The 14,702-nt window shown below is 39.6% G+C and overlaps 1 protein-coding gene across 1 annotated transcript in view; it reads left to right on the forward strand.

Moving 5' to 3' along the window:
- The window catches only part of LOC126262496 (frizzled-7), a 134,580-nt gene that overhangs the window by 1,917 nt on the left and 117,961 nt on the right, over window positions 1-14,702 (forward strand). The window lies entirely within an intron of this gene.

The raw sequence follows: 14,702 nt of genomic DNA on the forward strand, positions 1-14,702 counted from the left end.
TATCTTCGTCTATTGTGGTTAGCATGCGTCAAACGTGTGTGATCATACAGCATGGATAAGTTCAGTCTCTTCGGTGCAGCCTAGTTCCTCCCCTCGATGTTTGGAACTGAATACTGTTTATTATTATGATACGCCAGGAGAAGTGTGTTCAGAACAGTAACTGTGGAAACTGATATTTCTGTTTCGGTACACTGACAGATGCAATTTTCATTGCGTTGTACACTGTATGTACGAAAAGCGAAGCGAAGATTCACTAGCGAAACACTTCAAAGACAGTTTAACTAGATTGTCAGAAAACAGGCTGATGTAATGAATAAATATATACTTACGAACAACGACCACCTCTTCGTGCTTGGTATGTTGGGGGATTGAAACTTCCTGTCAGATTAAAACTGTGTGCTGGACTGTGGGGGATTGCAAAAATTATCATAGAAGTTTGCAGGAGGTATTAGGAACTTGTGATCGTCACAGGTAAACTTTCAACAGAAAATTGAAATTAATTGTGCCTTTAGGATCGTTCCATCGACGTTAAAATAATTGTTCAATCACTGAGCTGTTAACGAATGATCATGCGTGAAGTGGGAACCGAAGTATGGATACCCGTGTTAAACTGTTACATTGTTTTTGATATCCCACCATACATTTGGTAATAAAACTGTCGTATTCCGACTCTGAAGAGGAGCTGGGTTAGTTAAAATAAACGGGCTATCAAGGTTTAAGAGAAGTGTAAGGGAGAGCATTAATATCCGTGTGGACAATCATTCGTAACAAAGTATCATGTATCTGGCAGTGACGATCAGTGTAGATGTGGAGACTACAACGGTCATATATATTTAATATAGGCTATCGCAGATGTCGGGTAGGCATAAAATCATTCTTAGAATGCTAATAAACAAGTTAGTATGTGCGAGAGCTGTATTGTGAATCGCTTACTTGAATTACAAAGTTTCATAGATCGAAAATATGGAACCTATATTGAGGCCATGGGGTATATAAACAGACGGAGAGCAGGATTGGCCTCAGGTCTCTTTGATTACCTGGAGATTGCCACGTTACGACGCCAAAAAGTCTGAGTTTGCAGGCAGTACTGCTTCGCGAAAGCTGAAGTCACAATATTTTGAAAAATCCAGTATTCGGTAACAAAGTAGGTATTGCTGACATAAGGGAGCGTGAAGGTGAAGATGGTAACTCGCGCCAAACCATCACTTCCACATAGTGATTGCTGTAGCACAGAAGTACCTGTAAATTTATTGGATTTCAGTTGCTCTTATTTGCAAGTAGAATTAAATGTCAACACGCATTGAAGTGTTGAACGCAAACTTCAGGTAGGCCTATATATTTTTGACTATGTTTGTGGGCACTACCTCTTTCGTAGTGGCAATTGAGAATTTCACACAGCGCTGGAATAGTTTTCTGTACGTGCAGTAATCCAGAAGCTTATTGTTGGTATACTCAACTATATCCAGACGATAGCGTTGTAATTACGCATTTTTATTTGATGTGTATGTGCAGCTAACACGTATTGTAAAATCATGCATTTAGCAGTCAGATTTAGTAAATGGTATTGAATGTAGTTAGAATTGCGTTTGTTCCCATGAAACTTTCGAAACACGCAGTTACTTTTGCAATCGCATCATAGCCAACGAATGTAGATGCAAACACTCATAGGACCAAGAGCAGTGCATAATAGTTTCGGTTCACGAAGTGCTGGAAAGTCCCGTATTGGGCTATTTGCGCTATGATCTTGTGTTGCAATTCTCTCAGTTAGTCGTGATTCCCAACGTTTAATAGCAATAGTAACAGAAAAAAAAACATGACCAACAGCGGTGGTGTTGAAATGCAAATTTTGCCTGTATGTACGCGACGATTAACAAGCGTGAAGACGAACACGAAAATTTTAATTTTCCGTTATTTATTATTGTCCGTTATTAGAATATATAACTGATATTCACCACATGTGGGACGAACAGTAGTAACTAGCATAACGGGTAGCAATGTGTAGGAGAAAAGATGCGCATTCGGGGTACACACAGCTGTTTTTCCTTGTTATATTGTTTCGGTGCTCACTTATAAAGCAAGACTCATAAATTAATCGTTTTGGGGAACAGAAAACTTATTTAGAAACCACTGAGTAATATAAACTTAGCCACGTTCTCATATCAATCGCTGTAGTGTAAACCAATAAGCATCAATCGATTTCTGCTCAAATGTAACTTAGGTCTCTCCATTCTAGGTCTGACAGTGATTACTGTATATATCTTTCGATCTTCATTGTGTCCGCTTGCGACATGTTTGGTAACTAGATGTCTACCTTGTTTACCGCGGAAAGATATACAACATCTTAGAGTTATTGTATGAAGCATAAATGTATGTTGTGGGTTCCATTTTTCATGTGCCGTGAGTACGTCAGCATCTGTTTACCTTGTAAGCGCAAAGTGTGCTCATCCACAGGAGCACACTTCACTTGCTTAGTATATCTCAGTATGAAAAAGCGTGTAGTCGATGTATAAACGATCCAGTTAATATTTTGCCCTAATTTGGTGATGGAGTTTCTGCGTCAGTTAGTTTGACACTTACACATATTGTCTTTCCTGTATCATTCGTGAATGAAGAGGAGAAAATAGGTCGTGTGATTACCTGCGTTGAAGTAATACGATATTTTGGAATACTACGACACAGATTGTGTAATCAGTATCGGTGCCCTGCACAGCCGTTCATTCTTCCAGCATTCCCAATTCTGGTCTCTGACTGACTTGTGCTGACTGAATCAGCCAATTAAAACACTAATTAAATGAACAATATAGCGTCGGAAGCTCTTTAAGACTGTTCGCAGATGATGCGATTGCCTGTAAGAATGTAACAGCGCCAGAAGGCAGTATCGATTTGCAGAATGACCTACAGAGAATTGACCGAGCGGGGTGGCGCAGTGGTTAGACACTGGACTCGCATTCGGGAGGACGACGGTTCAATCCCGCGTCCGGCCATCCTGATTTAGGTTTTCCGTGATTTCCCAAAATCGCTCCAGGCAAATGCCGGGATGGTTCCTTTCAAAGGGCACGGCCGACTTCCTTCCCCGTCCTTCCCCTAATCCGATGAGACCGATGACCACGCTGTCTGGTCTCCTTCCCCAAACAAACCAACCAAAAACCTCCAGAGAATTGATGAACGATGCAGGCTCTGGCAGTTGACTCAGAACGTTAATAAATGTAAGGCGTTGTGCATGCATAGGAAAATTACTACACTGTTCATGAGAGACTACTGGAAACAGTATCTGCCGTAAAGTATGAGTTACTACCAAGGACTGATGGAAGAGATACAGAAGATCCAGCGAAGAGCGGCATGTTGTCACTGGATCGTTTAGTTAGTACGAGAGAGTTACAGAGATGCTTAACAAACTCCAATGGCAGAAGTTAAAAGACAGGCGTTGTGTATCACGGAGAAGTTTACTATTGAAATTACGAGGAGAGTCGGACTACATACTACTTCCTCGCACATATATCTCGCAAAATGAGAGCACAGCTGAAAATTCGAGAAATTAGGTCTAATACCGACAATTCACCTTCCCACGCGCGCCATTCGGAGTGCAACAGGGTAAGTGGGAATAGTTAGTAGTACCAAAGTACCCACCGCCACGCGGCGTTACATGGCTTGTGGAGTATGATGTATATCAGATCGCTTGCGGGTTTTGCATGCTGCTTTCTTTGCAGATGCTATACTCCCAATTTTAGAAATCATTACGCCAACTTAAATTTTCTGTTCGCATTCCCCCAAATCTGCATTTGTATGGTTATTTATTTCGTAAACTTACCGCTAGATTATTTTTCGACATTATTTGATTACAGTACTTTACGCTATTTTATTCTGGCCCCGTTTCCGCGGCTGAGCCAACACTGATGCCCATTTGAAACAAGCTGCCAACTCTGCAGAAGTTAGAATTTCAACTATAAAATACGATGATATCCAGCTATGAAAGAGCGATATAATATGTCGTTTGACGACGTCTGTATCTGAATGAATCACTGGCTTTCATGTCTTTTCAGAATGAGTGAGTGCCTGTCTGGGACTCTTCACACTGCCTGCGTTCATCTGTTGTGATCGTGTAATTTATTTGAAGATACTTTATTTTTGTATGTACGCTAGGAGTCATTATAATGATTTCATTCGGGTTAAGAGCTGAATTGAGAGCTTTAGCAGCTGCTGCACACATCAGACTTCAAATAAATATAGCATTATGTGAAGTCTTGACTTATGACTCTCAGCTAAATATTAATATAGGCCTATGCAACCAGTCATTTAAAATTCCTCGCTATCACCAGGATGACTCCACTAAAATTAAGTATCACAAGTTATTGATTTTATATCATAAGATTTTGAGGGCAACCTGTGACGGTACGAAACGAAGATAAAATAGTCTTCAACCATATAAATATTGTGATCTCAGTTTTCTTCGTTTTCGGACGTACAGCCGAGTCATTCACAATATTCCGAGGTGGGTTCCGCGTACTCGCCGACTGGATTCCAACCTGGCCATTATTGCATACATAATGATTGAAGCTGTTAACATTTTTGTTGTGTAATAACATTTATCGGGAACGGTATTAAGATTTACAGTTGCTGCTGCTTGGCATAATGCACTCGTTGCCAACCATGCGGAGCCAAGTGGAACTAAGAACACGAAACGCCAGTGCCAATCACAAACTTTAATAGAATAAAATTATTTTAATAGCTGGATAATCTACTATTGTGGTCTTTGAAATTCGGCATACAAAGCCTATTTGTAGTAACATGTAGTCTGTGGTTATAATTGAAATAATTAAAGTACAGGCCCAATGTGGGCTGTAATTATCGTATGACAGCGAAACTTGGTAGGTAGGCTAGCAGGTTAATGCAGAACCGATTTACGCTGAAGAAAATTAGTTACAATTTTGGACACCAGGTGCAAATCTGGCTCTGTACAGCATCTCGACGTCTCTCATATTGAGAAAATTGTGTAAGCGCCGATAAATAATGAAATCACGTTACGCCTTCCCCGCGACTTTCAGTTAAAATGTCGCACCAGTACAGGAATATACATAATGGATGTACGAGTGCAGATTGTAGGCACACATGGAAGTTTGGATGTGGCCCGTGAAGTGCTCTCAGGTAGCCTAAAGTAAGCGACCGCTCGCGATTAGTGGGAAATCTGGGTTCGAGTCCCGGTCCGCCAAAAATTAAAAATTTTCGTTGTCGTTTTTCCAGTGTACAGCTGATGGTAGTCCACATTGGCAACTGAGAATACATGTCATAGATTTACTCTTGGTGGCCAAAATTGGAACTAATTTTTTTCCAGCGTAAATCGTTCCCGCCTTAACGCATCACGAAATTTACCAAGTGTTGCTGCCATACCATGATTACAGCCCACACTGGACCTCTGTGAGTAACTGCACTTCAACTACCCGGTATAACAAACAAGTAAATAAACGTAACGATAATTTTACGTAGAAAATATATGAAATTAAAACGTTGATAGTGCGTTCCGGATCGGGATAAGTTCTCGGGCCCGTGGTCTTCATATGCCGTACACTACGAGTTATGGTATCCCTGCACGCTACACTGACACACTCAAGAGTTTAAACTTGTTACTTGTTTCTCTTCATCCTTCGCAGCTGGGCAGAGGTTCACCTGCTATGCTACTGGCCTAGTACATATGGAAGAAAGGATAAAGCTGAAAGTTTGGGTTAATCATAGGGGTGATACTGAGATGACATTTTTCTGCTCTTTAGCTGAGTATTCGCTACGGTGGACATTTCCGACAACGTAAAACCTCAGCGGAGTTTAGATGATCGGGTTGAAACACTTGCCAAACTGGAAGAACTCTTCGACTGTCTGAGACGGAAGGCACAGTTTGTAGTGGACTGCACAGAAAAGGCAGGGGTTGAGGATTCCGACTCCCAATTCAACCTATTGGTACACTCCGCGGAAAATAGGCAGTCTCAAATTAGAAGCTTGTTCGAATTCAGTGGTCTAGCAGGGACACGACTACATTCGATATGTAACAGAACACGATCAGTACGTATTCTGGTTAATGACTCACTTTTTACTATTGATTGTTAGCCATCTTTTATTTATAAATGTAATAGGCAAAGATAATATATATGCATAACTGTGCACTACATTTAAATATAACAGTGGGGACTCGGCTGTAAACAACGGTTGTTCGTTGTTTTGAGAAATTGGTCAGTAAAGTTTTAATAAAATTTCATAAATGAGATATTTCAACCACATGCAATAAGTTCTTTTTATTAAGATAAGTCATTGTTGTCAAATATATTAATAGTAAGGACGAAGTCTTAAAATGATGGATTCTACCGAAAATAGTTTTTAAAATTTGTCAATGGGTACACCACTGTCCATTTGCAAACTGAGTGTACTTAGCAAGGATTAGCATTGACTTTCCACTCTTCATTTGCCGTACGAATAAATGAAACATTAGTGCGAAACCTCTCAATAACATAAATGTTTGATACTAAGGTTTCAGTTGGCAGTTTCTACAATTACGATGTATAACAATCTCAAAAATTTGCCGATGGTTCAGCACAGTATAAAACTAATTTTAGCAGTCACCTTACTGCAGCAGGTAACAATGCTAAGGATGGCCCTTAACGTTTCTACCATCACCGTGCCACGTAAATTTACTGAAATATTCTTGATCCTTATCTGAGCTGTAGTTATCCACTTCATCTTGAGATTCGTACAAGTCTTACCTGAAAAGCATTTTCCTGTCGCAAACACCACATCCGTTGTTTTTGGCACTGACCACTCTTTAAACGCGCGCATCCTGATAAAGTTGCCTTTAGCGAGAATCTGAAATTAGAGATAGAGCTGTCATTTCTCATTTTATCGTGGGACTGTCAACTAATATGAATATAGCACATCACTTATCACTCGACGCGCAAGTCGCCGAAGTGGCGTCAAATCGAGAGACTTGCACCCGGCGAACGGTCTACCCGACGGGAGGCCCTAGTCACACGACAGTTTTTTAATCACTCATCACGTTTTATAAGCAATATTTACATATCCCATGGACTGTCCTTTACCACTGTTTATAGCTAAGCTCTTCAAATATGGTACATTTTGTTGCTCATGGGTTAACTGCCTGACAAGACTTACGAATCCAAAGTTCCGAGATTCGATACCCGATCAGTGCTAGCTGTTTGTCACTGATCACTCCCTCCACATTTGATAATGTTTGTTGCACCGTGGAACTAGTGCACTTAGAACATATAGGTACCCTGTATCTGGCGGAGCAAGTCAGTTCAGAAATAGTGGGACGCCGAGGTCATACCACAATGCTTTTTAAAGTAGTGTAGTGTTCAGACCAACGTTCGGGCTAATGACATCGGTACCTTCAACAAGTACGTGAGCCTGGCTTCGTTTCATTGACATTATCTGCGGAGTTGCAGCGCTTATGAGAACGCTAATATACTTGTAAGCGGTCGACCGTCTCTTGCTCCGCCCACGAATGAAGTGACACCTCTTACTTATATTGAAATTTAATCTCCGATGTGCACGTCACCAAGGTCTTTATTACACTGTCATAATTTTGACAAAAGGTTCCGGGTTCGAGTCCCGGTTCAGAACACAGTTTTAATCTGCTAGGAAGTTACAACTTTGGCAAACTTTTGTACAACTGTGACGACGCTTCAACCTTCATATACTCGAATAAAAGGATATCATGAAAGTATCCGAAGCACCGTTAAAGATTTTTCAAGGAACGTTTCTTATAGATTGTATTTGACGGAGCTCTTTTACTCCATAACAAGGTCCTTGTACACGAAGCGTAGAGGAAGGCGGTGGCAGGAAGCAAGCCCGCCGTGTGTGCCGGCGCGGCGGTCACCCCAGGTGTCGGCACGCGTTGTGGGAACTGTGGCAACACTGCGTTCCAGCGGGGTGTCTGGCGGGAAGCGCCCGGCATCTTCTGCACAGCTGAGCGCCTCGTCAGCTCCCATGGAAACAGTTGACATGCTGGTGAAGGTCCCCGAAGAAGAAACATAGCTGCGCCAACGATATTATTAGTCAAGCATCCCTAGGGTGAAGATCGTGTACCTAGTGCAGGGAAGTTCTCTTACACTGTATACGTAACGAAACCGATTTTATGCACTGGCGCGTGTTCAGTTGAACTCTGAATCTTCTACTGTCAATGTAGCGTTATGAGTAGAGGAAGGTGAGCGTAATGTAGTGTCGCAACGAAGCAGACAGTCTAAACTTTGTTTAAGGCTTGAAAAATTGTCTTAAACCCCACATGGGGTTGTGAGATGTCCAGCTTCTTACGGTCGTGTCCGGCCAAATTCGTAAAAGTACAGCTTGTCCTACTTTAGTCAGACCTTTAGCGATTACGTGAAGAAAGCACAATTAGTCCCGTTCCATGCTAATGAGGTAGTCGCGAGAAGTAATGACATGCGCCTTGAGGTTGTATAGATGTACCAATCAAAGTCTCTCTCTCTCTCTCTCTCTCTCTCTCTCTCTCTCTCTCTCTCTCCCCTCCCCCCCCCCCCATTATGACGTTACGAAAGAAAATCCCTGACCCGGTCGGAAATCGAACTCGTGCCTCTTTGCTTATCACTCCGCCGCGTCGAGGGGGACAATACTGATAGGTTTGTGTCCTACGATATCCTTCGTAACGAGCCAAACACACAGTGCAAACCACGTTACGCGCAGAGCGAGCTAGGCAAAGTAGAATGTGCCGATTAGCCGAAGCTAAATCAGGCAGAAGAATTTAGAACGAACATTAATTATGTGTATATAATCGCCAAAAACTACTTAAAATCCCGGGCATGCGAATTAAAGCATCCAATTAAAGCACTTTCAGTGGATAACGTTAGCTGATGTTCCAGCGTCGGAACATGAAGCAAAAAATACGCATATTTAGTGTAGAAAAACGCAAAGCTGGATGACACATTCTGTGATCAGTGGAAAAATTTCACAAAATTCGTGTTACCAGAAAAAGACTACTTTCCTTTTAAAAAGCTTCTGGCACATAAAAAGTGCACAGCTTATTTCAAATTACACCGTTATGAAGAATTTTATCCGCAGTTATTGAAATTGGCAGAATATTACTTTGAAATTTCGCTTCATAATACCAACGTCGAAAGGGCGTTCTCTTTCATAAACGCCTAGTGGACACAGGAATGCAATAAACTGCAAACCTATACGGCTACAAAAATGTTTTTGTGTAATTTCAAACTGTCTTGTGAAGAGTTCAACGAAAATATTTTTAAAATAATATTTCGTTCTTAATAAAGTAGCTTTAAATGAGAAATATTACTACGTAACTACAGATTGTTTCTTTGTAAGTCTAGTTGAATTGACAAAAGTTTGTGAATATCTCTTCGTTTTCCGTCCCAGAAGAATAAATATTTATTTTGTTTAATGAAGAACTTAGAGTTTATGTTGACATTAAGATTACCTTCCTAAGAAGACTGCGTACCTAGTTACTGTTGTAACTGTCAAATTAGAAGGCTGTTTGCTGACTTTTTTTATAGTTGAAGCACGTTTAAAGGTGATCTCACAAAAACCGGTTGTAATCGATTATTAATAAACGTAGCTCACCCTATTCCTCCAGAGCGACACAAGCGTGCAAGAATGAGTAGCGGATAAAAAGTAAGATTGTTTGGCTTTCAAATGGACGTCCAACCATGTTCATTTAGGTTTCCTGTGACCCCACTACATTACTTCAGGAAAATGTCGGAGTGGTCCGTCCTCTGAGGTCATGGACTCTTCCAATGCTCTTCCTTCTACACCAGAGATAACAATCAGAGTCTGATATACCTCCCTTCCTACGTACCAATAAGAACGCCCCACTAATCTTCAGATAGCCACTTATGCTCATCCTCTTAAAGTAAAGTGGGCTAATTCCACAATACAAAGGTGCCTGCAACATCCGTGGTTTACGTTCCGAAGCTGGGCCATATTTTGGATCTATAGACCCCTACACCAAAAGCATGGTGGTGCGGACTCACCAAGGGAAATTTTATGACAGCAAACCCGAATTTAAGATACATTATTTAATTGTATAAAATGTGACTGTACAGTTTATAGTTTAATGAATTGATGAAACTCAAAAGGTGATATCAGAGACTGTAGTAACTAGAGAGGAAGAAGCTTACTCATCATTCGCTATAAAATTTACTCCAGCTACATAAAATCCAAATCCTCAAAAAAAAAAAAATTATGAGCCACTCTAGGGAGGAGAACAGAATGGATCACGGAAAGCAGATCATGCGGAGATGGCCACTTCACACTCTAGATGCTAACTAGAAAAAGAAGATAATTAAAACTTCAAACACATCTGGCAGTTACTGCTTTTAAGAAAACTTTCGATGCAGTTGGCAGAAGGAAACTTTGAAAAATCTTGGCAGAATGCGCACACCACCACACTACATAAAAAACATTCATAACATACACAGCCGAAATGTGATTGCTGTCAGAACTGGACGACAACTGTCGGAATGGATATACGTATATCGTCCAAGGAGTTAGACAAGGATGTTGTCTCTCACCATTTCCGTGTAACATAAATATATAAGTAAAATCATCTGTTAATGGAGAAAAAATCCCATGGTAGAGTCAAGATAGACAGACAAACCAAGTAATTTTTATAGAATCCGGGTATGATCTACGGAAACCAAATTTACAGCCGCCAACCGTAAAGTCCACAAGAGAACCTAAATTTCAGTAAACAGCGCAACTATCGAGTAAAGTAGAAGCAGCCAGATATCTAGCGCACAATCTCAGTTACATTCAAGAAAACTATAAGTAAAACAAAATTCAAAAACTTTGCAAAAGCAAAAGGATCAATAAACAGCATCTTCAGACCATCTCTTGTTCACTGGCGTGCCTTGGCCAAACGTTCCCTTTCCTATGGCAGCGAAGTTTGGACACTCCGTAGAGATGAACGGAGACTAATGAATGCCGAGGTGCTGGTCATGAGAAGAGCAGTCGGCTACACACTGTGGGCCACGAAAAGATGTATGACATGGCATTTATGACATGAAGAAGTAAAACCCGTTGCCACCACAGTACAGAACTTCTTGGAAAGACCATGTACAACGAATGAAGACCGGTTAGAGGCCCCAAAAAAATCGTCAGATACCAACCCAGAGGAAGCTGAGAGACAAAGAGACCAGCAAGGAAATGTACTGGACCATTATATATATATATATATATATATATATATATATATATATATATATATATATATATATATATATATATAAATGCAATACTTTCCCAAACAATCAGCCTCAAAATAAAATTTTAAATCATCTTATTGACTAATTTCTTCGTGCCTGCACTTCGTACTAATGAAATAACTTCATAGGAAAACGCTTACAGTGGTCCCCTGACCTTGCTATGACGTCACGAGCGAGCCAGACGTTTTGAGCGTTGAAACATCTGATGCTTCTCCCTCAGTATCTCCCTAAGAAATAGTTATCTGCAAATTGGTTGTCCCCAGCTTTATAAGCTCAAGAATCCGCGTCTGGCGATAGGAAGTAAATAATAATAATAATAAACCCCGTGGAGGCCTGGGAAAGGAATAGGCCTCCGGTATGTTCTGCCAGTCGTAAAAGGCGACGAAAAGAACAAACCACTAATAGGGCTAATCCCCCTTTTAGTGTGATTAGTTGGTTCAGGACAGAACTAATGAAGCCTCGGACAAGCGCCGTCATGGTCGGAGACGACGCTTGAACCCTATGCCCGCCCACAATGGTAACGACACTGCTAGCCAACTGGAAAATGATTTAAATCCAAATAGAGGTGTTTTGCAGGATATGCTTCCTGCAACCACTCTAGAAGGAAAACAAAGACAGAGGATGAGATGGTCAGATGAAGTTAACTGACACCTCATGTTCTGTTATTACCAAGCAACAAACTTAGGAACCAACACAACTGGATACAGATCACAAGTATATACAACATTTATTACCAGATACACAGAATTAAAATTTTTAACAGAACAACGACTAGCTGATCAGATCCGTGTAATAATAAAAGATAACAGAATACCCCAGTCAGAATTAGAAAACATCAAACAACAAGTACAACAAATACTGGAACAAAATAATGTGCAATCAGAAGAAGAAAATACAGTAATGGAATCAAACATCCCAGAGCAAACAAACAAAGAACAACACGAATCAATAAAACAATCAGAGGAAAACGAAATCTTAAGACAGCCACCAGAACAAGCACAAATAGAACACGAAGTGACACACATGTTAGATATAGAAGAAAAATTTCAGCTGACGTATATAGAATACAAAGACACAAATACAGACATTAGACCATTCTTGCATAGACCACCTAATAACCCACAAGTCGAAACAAGTATCAACACAATCATACACAACAAAATAAATGAAAATACAACTATGGAAAAATTGGGAAAAGACTTCAGATAGCTAACACAGTTTATAAGAAATGAAATATAAGACAAAAAACGAAAAAGGTTAGGTAAAATCTCACAACATTCTTGTTGTGAGATTTTTGGCAATTAGATGAAAAGAAGCAGAAATTACAAGCATTGGCCAAACGACTTGAGAAGATACAAAAAAAGTGAAAATGAAACGAAACAAAACCAAAACATTCAACACAAACCAAAAGAAATTTTACCAGACAATAGATAACATACTCATTAAAATAGACAATCCACCAAACACAACAGACATGGAACACTTCTGCAGCAACATATGGTCAAACTTGGTACAACATAACATACATGCATGACGGTGGATACAAGCAGAAACAGACACATACAAGATGATACCACAAATGCCTGAAGTGATAATTTTGCAACATGAAGTCACCCGAGCAATTAATTCTACGCACAATTGGAAAGCCCCTGGAAAAGATAAAATAGCAAATTTCTGGCTAAAGAAGTTCACCTCAACATATTCACATCTAACTAAATTATTTAACAGTTACATTGCAGACCCATACACATTCCCTGATACACTTACACAAGGAATAACTTACATGAAACCTAAAGATCAAGCAGACACAGCAAACCCAGCAAAATACCGCCCCATAACATGCCTACCAACAATATACAATATATTAACTTCAGTCATTACACAGAAATTAATGACACATACAACACAGAACAAAATCACAAATGAAGAACAAAAAGCCTGCTGCAAAGGAGCACGAGGATGTAAAGAGCAACTGATAATAGTTGCAGAGGTGACATATCAAGCTAAAACTAAACAAAGGTCGCTACACTACGCATACATTGATTACCAAAAAGCTTTTGATAGTGTACCCTACTCATGGTTACTACAAATATTGGAAATATACGATGTAGATCCTAAATTGATACAGTTCCTAAACATAGTAATGAAAAATTGGAAGACCACACTTAATACCCAAACAAATTCGAATAATACCACATCACAGCCAATACAGATTAAGCGTGAATATACCAAGGAGACACAGTAAGTCCTTTCTGGTTCTGCCTCGCTCTGAACCCACTATCCAACATGCTACATAATACAAATTATGGCTTTAATGTTACTGGAACATACCAACACAAAATCACACATTTGCTGTACATGGATGATCTAAAACTACTGGCAGCAACAAATCAACAACTCAACCAATTACTAAAGATAACAGACGTATTCAGCAATGATATAAATATGGTTTTTGGAACAGACAAATGTAAGAAAAATAGCATAGTCAAGGGAAAACACACTAAACAAGAAGATTACATATTGGATAACCACAGCGACTGCATAGAAGCGATGGAAAAAACAGATGCCTATAAATATCTAGGATACAGACAAAAATAGGAATAGATAATACAAATATTAAAGAAGAACTAAAAGAAAAATATAGACAAAGACTAACAAAAATACTGAAAACAGAATTGACAGCAAGAAACAAGACAAAAGCTATAAATACTTATGCTATACCAATATTGACCTACTCATTTGGAGTAGTGAAATGGAGTAACACAGACCTAGAAGCACTCAATACACTTACACGATCACAATGCCACAGATATAGAATACATCACATACATTCAGCAACAGAAAGATTCACATTAAGCAGAAAGGGAGGAGGAATGGGATACACAAAGCAATCACTCATATAAATACATCAGCTACACCATTGCAATTTCATAACCAGTTCTACAACCCTTTAGATCACATAACATCAACAAATACGAAGAAAGTAAATTGGAAAAAGAAAACACTACATGGCAAGCACCCGTATCATCTAACACAGCCACACATCGATCAAGACACATCCAACACATGGCTAAGAAAAGGCAATATATACAGTGAAACGGAAGGATTCATGATTGCAACACAGGATCAAACAATAAACACCAGATATTACAGCAAGCATATTATTAAAGATCCCAATACTACAACAGATAAATGCAGTCTTTGCAAACAACAAATAGAAACAGTAGATCATATCACAAGCGGATTTATAATACTAGCAAATACAGAATACTCCAGAAGACATGACAATGTAGCAAAAATAATACATCAACAACTTACCATACAACATAAACTAATAAAACAACACGTTCCCACATACAAGTATGCACCACAAAATGTACTGGAGAATGATGAATACAAATTATACTGGAACATAACCATTATAACAGATAAAACAACACCACATAACAAACCTGACATCATACTGACCAA

Source organism: Schistocerca nitens, chromosome 6, assembly GCF_023898315.1.
Source record: "Schistocerca nitens isolate TAMUIC-IGC-003100 chromosome 6, iqSchNite1.1, whole genome shotgun sequence".
In the NCBI taxonomy this organism is placed as follows: domain Eukaryota; kingdom Metazoa; phylum Arthropoda; class Insecta; order Orthoptera; family Acrididae; genus Schistocerca; species Schistocerca nitens.